This window comes from Felis catus, chromosome B1 (assembly GCF_018350175.1).
Source record: "Felis catus isolate Fca126 chromosome B1, F.catus_Fca126_mat1.0, whole genome shotgun sequence".
Classification (NCBI taxonomy): domain Eukaryota; kingdom Metazoa; phylum Chordata; class Mammalia; order Carnivora; family Felidae; genus Felis; species Felis catus.
In genome coordinates this window covers 187,689,246-187,699,872 of record NC_058371.1, presented here as the reverse complement: position 1 = coordinate 187,699,872, position 10,627 = coordinate 187,689,246, and the positions used below count along the sequence as shown (strand labels likewise).

Here is a 10,627-nt window from a genome sequence, read left to right as displayed (position 1 = left end):
TAAACCTTGAAATGTTGTGGAAGTATCTAGGATTACTTTTATTATTGCCCTGATCTTTTATTGCCTATGTTATTGCCTGGTCTTTTCTGAAAGCCCCAATAACAAATAAGAATAATAGCAAAATTTCTCCCAGTGAATGTTTATTGAAGTGTTAACTATGCATGTTCTGTGTTTAAAACTCTACATCATGATATCACTTAATATGCGGAGAAGTTATGTGAGCTATTTTTGCCTTGATTTTAAAGTAAGACTGAGACTGAAAGAGGGTAAGTAGCCCAAGATCAGTCAGCTGTGAAGAGGTGCTGCTGAGATGTGAAACCACATCATTTGATGATAAGACTGGAGCTTTAAGTTTCTACCTGATGGTTCTCAAACTTTATCATACACAAAAATCACCTAAAAGGTTGGTTTGAAAGCATCCATGTTCCAACCTCCATGATGGATTCACTGAGTTTGGGAGAGAGGTCTTGGAATATAATTTTTGTTTAATTAATAGACTATATTTTACAGCAGTTTTAGGTTTACAGAGTTCCCCTAGTCTCCTTTTCCACTCCCTCTCCCCCCCCCCACCACCACCCAGTTTCCCCTATTTTAACATCTTACATTAAGGTGGTAGCTTTGTTACAGTTGATGGACCAACATTGTATTATTATCAACTAAAGTCCATAATTTAGATAGGATTGATGGCCTTATAAGAAGAAGAGAGACAGATCACTCAGAGGAAAAGCCATGTGAGGACAAAGCAAACATTTACAAGCCAGTAAGAGAGAATTCTCACCAGAAATCAAATCCTACTGGAAACTTGATCTTGAACTTGTAAGCCTCCAGAACCGTGAGAACATAAACTTCCACTGCTAAGCCACGCAGTCTATATTGTGTTGTTGTGACAGCCCAAGCCGACTAATACACACTTGAAGACCACACTCTGAGAAATCACCAGTCTACATCAGAGGTATGTGTTCTGTCACCCAGCAGCATCTGCATCATATGGGAGCTCATCAGAAATTCAGAAATTCAGCCCTGCCCCAGACCTCCTGAATCAGTATCCTCATTTTAAAACATCCTCAAGTGGTTCCAGGTATGCAGATTAAACTGTGAGATGCTCTCCTCAATAAGACACTGCTGTAGTTTACTTGGGCAGCTTGGAGGCAATCGGAGCTCATTGGGCACGAGAGGAGGCTAGTGTGAAAATCACAACCAATTCGCTGTGTCTCCCACCCCCACCAAGGAGGCAACCCTGTTTTACTTTCTTCCAGTCCCTACTCACACGGATAGAATTGTTTATTGCCTAATTAGGTTTCAAGCAGCAAACATCCTCAACCTTAGTCATCTGACTACACCTGCAAATTTCTTTGTAATTCTTGATCTCTCAGTATTATAACAATCAAGGAAAATAACCTACTCTGAGATCTTCACGTTCAAAGAAATATTAACAACATGCCGTGCTAAGACAAAAATGAGGTAAACGTTTTAGGGCAAGAAGGCTAATTCTGACGTTCCTGTAGCACTTCTACATTCACTAGCTGATTTGGTCTTTACACTCTGCAAAGTAGGCAAGCCAGATTTCATCACCCCCATTTTGCAGATGAAGAAACTCAAGCCAATGGAAAGTAAGAGACTTACTCGAATTTTCACAAGGAGCATGGGATGCAGCCAGGACACAAACTTTCATCATCTGACATCTTTTAGCACTTGGTGCTGTAAGCTTTGCCAAGTTTATATAAGCTGGACAGCTTCCAAACTAACTACAGTTCTCTAAGCGCCAAAATTCAGATTTGCCTTGCAACTTCGTCATGCAGGATAAGTCCGTATTATAAATGTAAAGTTATTATATCATTTAGGCACATCTCCCCGGACTTGTGGACTTCAGGAAATCCACTGGTTCCATTCTCTCTGTGGCAGGAGGCATGATTAAGGGATTTGCTTCGGAACAGAGATTTAGTTTAACCAGAGAGCTCTGGAACTTATAGTGTCATTTATAAAGTTAATTCTGGAAAGGTTTTACCTACATTCCATATCTCTAGGTTCTATATTTGAACTGTATGTTCTAATTGGGTGAGAGGTTTGTTAAATTCCAAGCCACTTTATACCTTTTATCCTTGTATTTTCTTTAATTGCTTACTGTACAGCCTTTACACTAAAAATAGGTCTGTGGGGAATAAGAATCTGCTAGTTTATCTATTAGAACAGGTTGAATGAAACTGTCCAAAAATGACTTTATTGTAACTGAATTAATGTGTTTCTAGCATGTTCTTTTTAATCAAAAGTTGGTCAGAGCTGAAAACTAAATTTCATTCTAAATCGCTTTTCTACAAATATTGGATTCAAATGGATCAAGTTCTTTAAAAAAAAAAGCAGGATAAATTTGCATTTCTTTGTTTATGTGTGCATACACAAAGTAGTGTCTTATATTACTGACAAGGAAGTTATTTAACTAGCATATTTAAGATTATTCAACAAATTAACATTTGGGGGAAATGTGTTAAATTCATTTTGTTTTAAAATGTGTTCATAAAAGTAAAGTTCTTTGTATAAATTAGAAAGGTTGTAGGGAAAACAGGAAGCTTTTTTTTCACATTAAGGTAAAAAAAAAATTGTCACAGTGCTGAGCCTGGATAATTCAAAACTAGGTTGACAATATGTCAGAACCGAATAGTGAAAGTGCCACATACATACTTGTCAACGTAGATGAAGTATTTGATGTTCAAGTTCAGGAGTTAGTTAACCTGTCAACAAATGGACAAAAGGGAGGAAAAAAGACAGACCTTCAAAGTCTCAGCCACTGGATTTTCAGAAGTCCAGAATCTTTCAGATGGTGATGATAACAAATGGTAGCAAAGAATTAAAATCCAATTATGTTGGGATGGTGAGTGCTCACAGAACATGCACTTTCCGATTTGGGGAGAGTTTGGGGAAATCCAATGAAAGGTACATCCTTGGTCATAGAAGCAGACTCAGCTGTCAATGAGAATTTGGGGCATGGGTAGAGGATGCGGGGGTAAAGACGTAAGATCATCTGGTGGCTAGATTATTGAATTAAAAAGTAGTCTGATATGACAAGTCATTTTTATTTCCCTTATTGAGTTTTGGCAAGTATGTAAATTTTATCCACAGTGATTGGAACACCTACTGAAATATTCTCTTTCATTCATTCATATGTAACCGAGGTTTGCTACAACAAAATACATAAATTATTTCAAAGATCTTTTCCTCCGCTTAGGAAAAGGAATACTTGGATAAGTGAGACAGCACGACTGCGTATATAGCAACAGGATTATACTGGGAAAGTGTCGGTAGTAAATTAATTTTGATATTATCAAATCTAGTGTTCTTTGTAGATAAAAGTTTGGCATAATAAAATAATATAGAGTGGTCACGCTGGGGGAGATGCACAAGTGAATGCGCGTATTTCATTATGTATGAACCTTGATTTCTTCATGTATAAGCAGGACCTGTGCTTATAAACTAGATCTCAGGAATGTGTATTCATCATTCAACATGTATCAAGCCAGGCACTGTGTGATATAGAGGATGTAATGAAGGAAAAACAGAATTCCTGCATTCAAGGAGCTGGCAGTCTAGGGGTGAATCCACACAGGCAAGTAAGCAGCTGTAGTAAGAAGTGCGAATGCTTATATAGCACTGACTGTGAGCTTTGTACATTAGCGTTAACTTATCCAATCCTCATAGCCCCATAAGAGCATATATGTTAGTTTTGCCATATAAAATTGTGCCCAAAACTTAGCAGTTTACCATAACAATCATTTGGTTAGCCACAGTTCTGTGGTCTGCCAATATAGCACATGCTCGGCTGGGCATACCCAGGCATCTGTGGTCAGCTGGCAGTGATATGATTATCTCACATGTCATGTAGTTGGAGTAGTGGGGACACCAGGATCATGTCTCCCTCATCATCCAGCAGACTGGCCCAAACTTCTTCATTTGGTGATAGTTGCAGAGTTGTTATGAGTAGCAACAGAAAACAGGGGACACCGTACAGCACTTCTCAAACCTCTGCTTGGTACCCATTTGCTACTGTCTTGTCGGCTTGAGCAAGTTATGAGGCCAGCCCAGATTCAAGGGGGCAGAAAGAATTTACCTTTGATGGAGGAAATTATAAAGTCAAATTACAAAAGACTGCATACAGGGAGAGGAAGAATTTGTGGCCAATTTCTCAACCAACTCTAGGGAGGTACTGTTAATATTTCTGGGAGGCACAGAGAGTTTAAGTGATCCAAGCTCCTCAAGCCACAAAAGGGCCAGGATTCGAACCAGGCAGTCTGGCTCCATAGCCAGTAAGCTTATCCCCTATGCTATAGTACAAGTGCCACACGGAGCTGATTCATGTGCTGTGGAAAGATTTAGGAAGAGCCCCTAACTTGATCTTGAGTGTTAGGGAAGCGTTCGCAGAACTCACATCAAATCCAAATCCTAATGAGCAAGGATGAATTAACTACTTGAAAAGGAAGAAAGGACAGGAATGTTCCCTCGGAAAGAGACCACATATGCAAAGTACTAGGGATTGAGACTGGCAATAGTGCATCCAGAGAACTGTGAGCTGTTGCCTTTGCTGGGGTATGGGGAGCCAAGTTCTGTGGCAGGAGAGGTGAACTTTGGCCATTTATGTAAATATCTTAAAACCAAGGGTTTAGGCTTTAGTCGGAGACATTAGCAGCTCCTTGAAAGGTTCAATCTAGGGATTTATATGTTCAGATTCTGGCTTTAGATTCCTCACTATGGCACCTATGAAGAGTAAGGATCAGAATCAGGTAACATTGCATGCAGGGAAATCATGTGCAAGGGTCTTGCAGTGCTCAAACTGTAAATGATGATGGCCTGAACTAAGCGAGAGGCAGTGGGGATGAGAAAAAGGCATGCTGGAAAGATATTTAAAAGACTAGACACGATGACCAGTAAATGTGATGATGAAGGGGTCATGATGATGCCCAGGTTTTGGCTTGCATGCTGCTTGAATGATGGTACCATGACTTGAACTGGGGAAGTCACAAAGTAAAGGCATTTCAGGGAAAGAAATAATGTCTTTTGATTTGCATGTGGTGAGTTTGAGACATCTCCAGGGCTACATCCAGATGAATATATCCAACTGTGAGGTGGGAATGAGAAGGACTGGGTTGGAGCAATCAATATAAAGGTCATCTATAAATGGAAGAGATTGTCCAGGGAGCATATGTGGAAGACAATTATTAACACATAGCATTTGTTAGGTATTTGTTCTGTACTGGGAACAGTTTTAAGACATTACATTATTTAACAAGTTTAATTCCCACAGCAATCCTATGAGGTAATACTGTTGTTTCACCCATTTTACAGATGAGGAAATTAAGACACACAGTTGCAATGATTAGAGTCAGCATTTGAATTTGAGCAATCTGGCTGGAGAGCCCATGCTGCTAATCTTGTACTCCTTCTCTATCCAAAATGAGGGAATATTCTAGTGCAGAATCCTGCACAATACAAATAGCGTTAAACCCTGGCTCAACCTGGTGAATGCGGTACAAAAATCCAACCTTGAAATAAGGAGGTTCATTATATCTGTAGAGTCATGTCATTACGAGGTAGATGGGAAAAATATATGTCTCAATTGTATGCACAATCAACACACACACAAAAGTACACTACTAAAGAGTGATTATTATATCAACTGATCATACAGGAAACCGAAAGAGTCCCCCAAAATCACAAGGTGTGGGCTAGGGGAGGGGGCATTTGCTAATTCCATCTTACCTTACCTCATAGCTCCTCCTGTAGAAGATAATCACAGTAGTCTGTCCTATTGAAGAGCCAGAACTCAGCACAGGATTGGAGCCAGTTTTCAAATGCATTTTGTCAGAATTCTGGCCTGTCTTGAGCCATGGAAACCAAGAAAAGAGAATTTTCCAGGGAGACAGTGGCTACAGCAACAAGAGGTAACAAGATGTCAAGTACACAGAGGCCTAAAATAATTTATCCATTATATTTAGGAGCAAAGAGGTCATGAGCAACCTTCTTATAAAGGTTAACAAGCAACTCTGTTCACATATTTAAGATTTATCTTTGAATATTTACATCATTTATTTTTCAGATTATAGTTATGTATGCTTGGTATTTCCAGATAATAATAAGAGGTATCACTTTTGAGCACCTCTCATATGCCAAGTTATGTAATTGGCACTTTTTATTACATTTAACAACCACATACAAGGTAGTAGATTTCCCTGTAACAAGCGAAGATACCCACCTTTACAGCAGTGCCCTGAGATCGCAAGTCTGATCATTGGCAAAGCCCACATGCAGAGTCAGAAGTCACCAAATTCACAGACCTTCCTTTTTTCCTCTATGCATGCAGTGTCCGTTGAGTTCCTAGGACAAAAGTGGGTAGGAATGTCATAAATACCTGCTAATTCAAACATCTCCTTTTAATCAATTGTTCCAACTTTGCCTTTACCATTTTGGCTAGCATTTCTAAAACGTAACAATTTAAGCATCCACTGGCATCACTTGGAGGGATGTTTTAATAAATAATAAAAGGGTCAGAAGCTGAAGACAAGTTGAGGAGAAAGAAGGGGTATTTTTGTCTTATCGCTTTTTTTTCTGGAAAAGCGGGGGTTGGGTGGTGGTAGGTAGTGTCCCTGCCTATGACTTCCGAGCCAGGGCACTTACTGAAACCAGCATTTGATGATGGGGCCAGTTCAGCAGTCCAAATCCAGTCTCTATCTGAACTATTCAGAGTCATTCTGAAGGTAAATCAGGGACTGAGGGAATCCTCCAAAGAAGAGTTTCAACACAGACTTTGGCAAGTGGAATCTGGAGTTTTTTTCAGATGTCAAGATCCCATGACTCAGCTTCTTCTTATCCAGTTCATATGCTTTTAGAATTGGGTGTTTTGATGGCATTTAAGGGGTGAGGGATCTATACTGACTAAAAGATAGCCCATAATGTGTAGCATTCTTTCTTGAATATCAGCATCTTTTATCCTATTTAGACATTGCAAAGCCATGTTTGGCTTTGTAATATTGAGAGATCAAGATTAAAAACTAAACTAGCCTTTGCTGAACACTTATTATGCAGAACTTTTGAAAACATCTTAAATATATATCACATATGATATATATTATATGAATTATCTCATTTAGTACTTACATGAGGAAGGTGCTACCAAGTGCCCATTTTACAGAAGAAAACAGTGAGGTAAAGAGAGATGAAGTATCTTACCAATGCAACTGGCTCCATTGAGCAGTTCATAATCTGGAATCACCAGCTAAACTGATAAAGGGCAATGAGTCCAAAAAGAGAATAATCAAAGTGTGAAAGTTAACTGCTCTTTCAAATAAACCTGCACAGGAAGCAGAGAAAGTGGAACCAAAAGGTAAGCCATCACTGACCCGAGGGCTGGGCGAGCTGGGTTTTTACATTTGCCAGAGATATTTGTCTAACTTTCAGTTGATATTTAACTTCTTCGACCATTAGTTTTCTCTTCTGTAAGATGGGAGTAGCAAGTCTTCTACGCAAAGAAGTGAGGTTTAAATGTGATGGTGTGTGAAAAAGACCCTAGTAATTTGCATGTCTTTATATGTTAGATCTTAGAACAATTTAAAATGATCCATCTGTCCAATGAATTAAAGGCCCATGGGGCTTACAGTAAGTTTCATCAAAAGAATAAGGCTGATGAGACCATTTGTGATGCTAGGTGGGCAGGAGAACATTATTTTTTTAATTAATAGAAATTTAGCAAATGGCACATCATCAAGGATCAATAACTAAGCAGATGGTAAGAGTAAAACGTAATCATTGTTTTTGGTAACCAATGAAAATGCAATGGTTTTAGATTGTTAGAAATGAGTGCAAACCATGCTTGGGATTAAAGGTCATTTTTAACTAACGAACAGCAGTGCATAAAATTATAATAGAGCCAAGAAGCACAATGTGAACATTCTAACAGGAAAAGATGCTTCGTGAGTGCAAAGATCCTGACTGCCCAGTGGAAGGTTAGACCACTCTCTCTTTTGCCCCCATTGTCTTTTCTCTCAAAGCATTTTGTTCCTTTCCTACTCAGGATTCATCACAAACTGTAAATATTGTGTGTGTGTGTTTGTTTAATGACCATGTCCCAAAACACACACACACACACACACACACACACACACACACACACCTGGAGTCTCCAAGAGGACTGGAATCAAATTTGGTTTTCGGACAAATGGATATCCAATGCCAGCCTCCATGCCTAGAGAAAAACAGGACTTAATATAAAATCTGTTGAATAAAAAAGACAAATGGTTCTCTGTCGTTTCTGGGTTGTCCTCTCTTCTACTCCTGAAGGCACAACACACAGACCAGAACGCTTTGCTATTTTCACACAGTAAAAGGGCTCCACTTTGTAAGCTTTACCTGGCGTATTATTGAGTCTGATCAGCACACTACCTGTGTGTGTAGCAAGAAGAGGGTTTGTGGAAAGCTGATTTGAAGCTATTCAGGGGAGAGCAAGAAGCCTTATCAGAGGCATCCAAACCCCACTGCTCCTGTTGAGGCATGCTCAGCTCAACCTCTGTGCAGATGGCTCTCCCCAGCACCCCACTGAGTTTCAGGGTTCCCCTTGCTCTTACTGCAGACTGTCTGAATAGCCCTTGATGGTCCCTCTCTTTCCTGAGGGGCTGCCCCGTTGGTTTAGATGCAGACAGTAAAAGATGCCATTCACAGGCTTAGATGGATAAAGTCCTGAAGGTGGATCTGGCCTTGAATGCCCACAGCAAACCCTCTTGGTCCACCGGATATGCACCGGTACGCAGCACTGCCTTCAGACTACTTTCCAGGACCTTGATTATTAAAAGTCTCCTTCCATAGTCCCTTCCTCCCAGGCCCCAACCCAGGATATATCTTATATCCCTGCCCTTATTATCCTTTCATCTCTAACTTTGAAATTTGATGGATGATCAGGAAGGTTCTGATCACACCTGGCCCAAATTATGAGCAGCAGAAATATTAGAACCCTCCCTGTTCCTCAGGGAAAGAAAAGACTTTTTTCTTCCGAAGTACAGCTATGTTCTCAGTGTTCTCTGTAACTGGATGATAATGAACAAATGTTTGCAGTATCTACTGGGGAAGGTCAATGCCCCATCCTCCTCCCACTAGGGCACATGACTCTATGATGGACTAAAGAAAAAGCCAGCTGCAAATTTTAACATGTTTCCCACATTTCCATCTACCTCTAAGATGAGGAAACAATCAATAGAACTATCACGAAAGTATATAAAAAGATCAGATTGTCCTCGGGGTTAAATGCAACTGTATTTCTTGGGAAGCAGTCCCATCTCAGAAATACTTGGAAAAAGGGAAAGAATGAGCAATTAATACCCAGACTATGATTTACCAGATCTTACTCTATACATGTCGTCGTGTATCAATCCATTTTAAAGACTCTTACTGGTATGCCTAACTCAAGACCCAGCTTCCCTGAGTCCCATAAGATGTGGTCGTGTGGATCTTCTGACAACTTTCTTGGGGACCCGAGGTGAAGCTCTGTTTGCTGAAGCACAAACTTGCCTCATCCTGGCTTTTCTTCCTTCTTCGCTGGTTCTGCACTTATTGTGGATAAGTTCATCCAGGTTGTGACAACTAGTTTTTAAAATCTAGGAAAATGTCATCAAAAAATAAATTAGATTAATAGTTATCAAGCAGGATGATCAAACTTTGAGACATCAAAATCTAACATCTAGTTGCAACTTTAAAATAGCAACATGAGGTCTTTGTAATTTTTTTAGTCCTAGCTCTTATTAAAAATAAACCAACCTCCATGTTACATATGGACAATATATATTAATATTATATAAATATATATTAAATAATAATATAAATATATACACAGAGAGATTCTATACATATAATATTAAAGAAATTGCCTTCATTAACATTCATTTGCTCTCATACATCTAATATATTTACTTTTAATTTTATTCACAATACTGTTTTCCTCCCCAGAAGCATATTTATTTGCAATTAAGAAATTATACTAAGAAAGTTAACATTTCAGCAAATAAAACTGTAAAGACAAAGAAAGCCAAATGGCAACTAAGACTTTAGACATTAGCCGCAGAGGGCTGTACCTCGCCTAAGTCACCTCGTATCCATTTAACGAGAGCTTTCTTTAGCTTGGCAAGAGCACAAGTGAGGACCGCTACAGAAATGCTATTCTTAATTTCCCCATACGTGGCAATCATTTAACAATGAACAACAAGAACAAAGGCTCCATTTCAAAGGTTGCTTCAAGCAGAAGTTAGCCACAGAGGCAGCTGGACGTTGTTCCCTCCTGCCACATGATGACGGGCATGAAAATGGGGCAAGACAAATTGGAATGTCAAAGATTAACTTTAGATCCTGACATTCCTGTCTGAATAATCTCAAGCTAAATTCTCCCTCTTTATGTCAAGGAACACACACTCTCTAGGCATTTCAGTTAGCAGTCTCTCCACCCACCATCCAGATTCTCTTTTTCTGGGATGTGTTTAGGTGTTGGAGAGAATCACATGGTTTTCTCCAGAAATCATCCTCTGCTGTATCTAGTTATTTTAAATCCTCTGCCCACAGCAGACACTGCAGGAAATTTACAGAGTGTGTCAAGTCCACACTGACC

The 10,627-nt window shown here is 39.5% G+C and overlaps 1 long non-coding RNA gene across 1 annotated transcript; it reads right to left on the bottom strand.

Annotated features, from left to right (window-relative positions):
- Positions 1 to 2,917: 2,917 nt before the first annotated feature.
- Positions 2,918 to 6,396, bottom strand: LOC123384711. Its single transcript, XR_006596167.1, has 3 exons — positions 6,239 to 6,396; positions 5,751 to 5,912; positions 2,918 to 4,099 (listed from the first exon to the last, which is right to left on the bottom strand). It is a non-coding gene; the product is annotated as an uncharacterized LOC123384711 (long non-coding RNA).
- Positions 6,397 to 10,627: the final 4,231 nt, after the last annotated feature.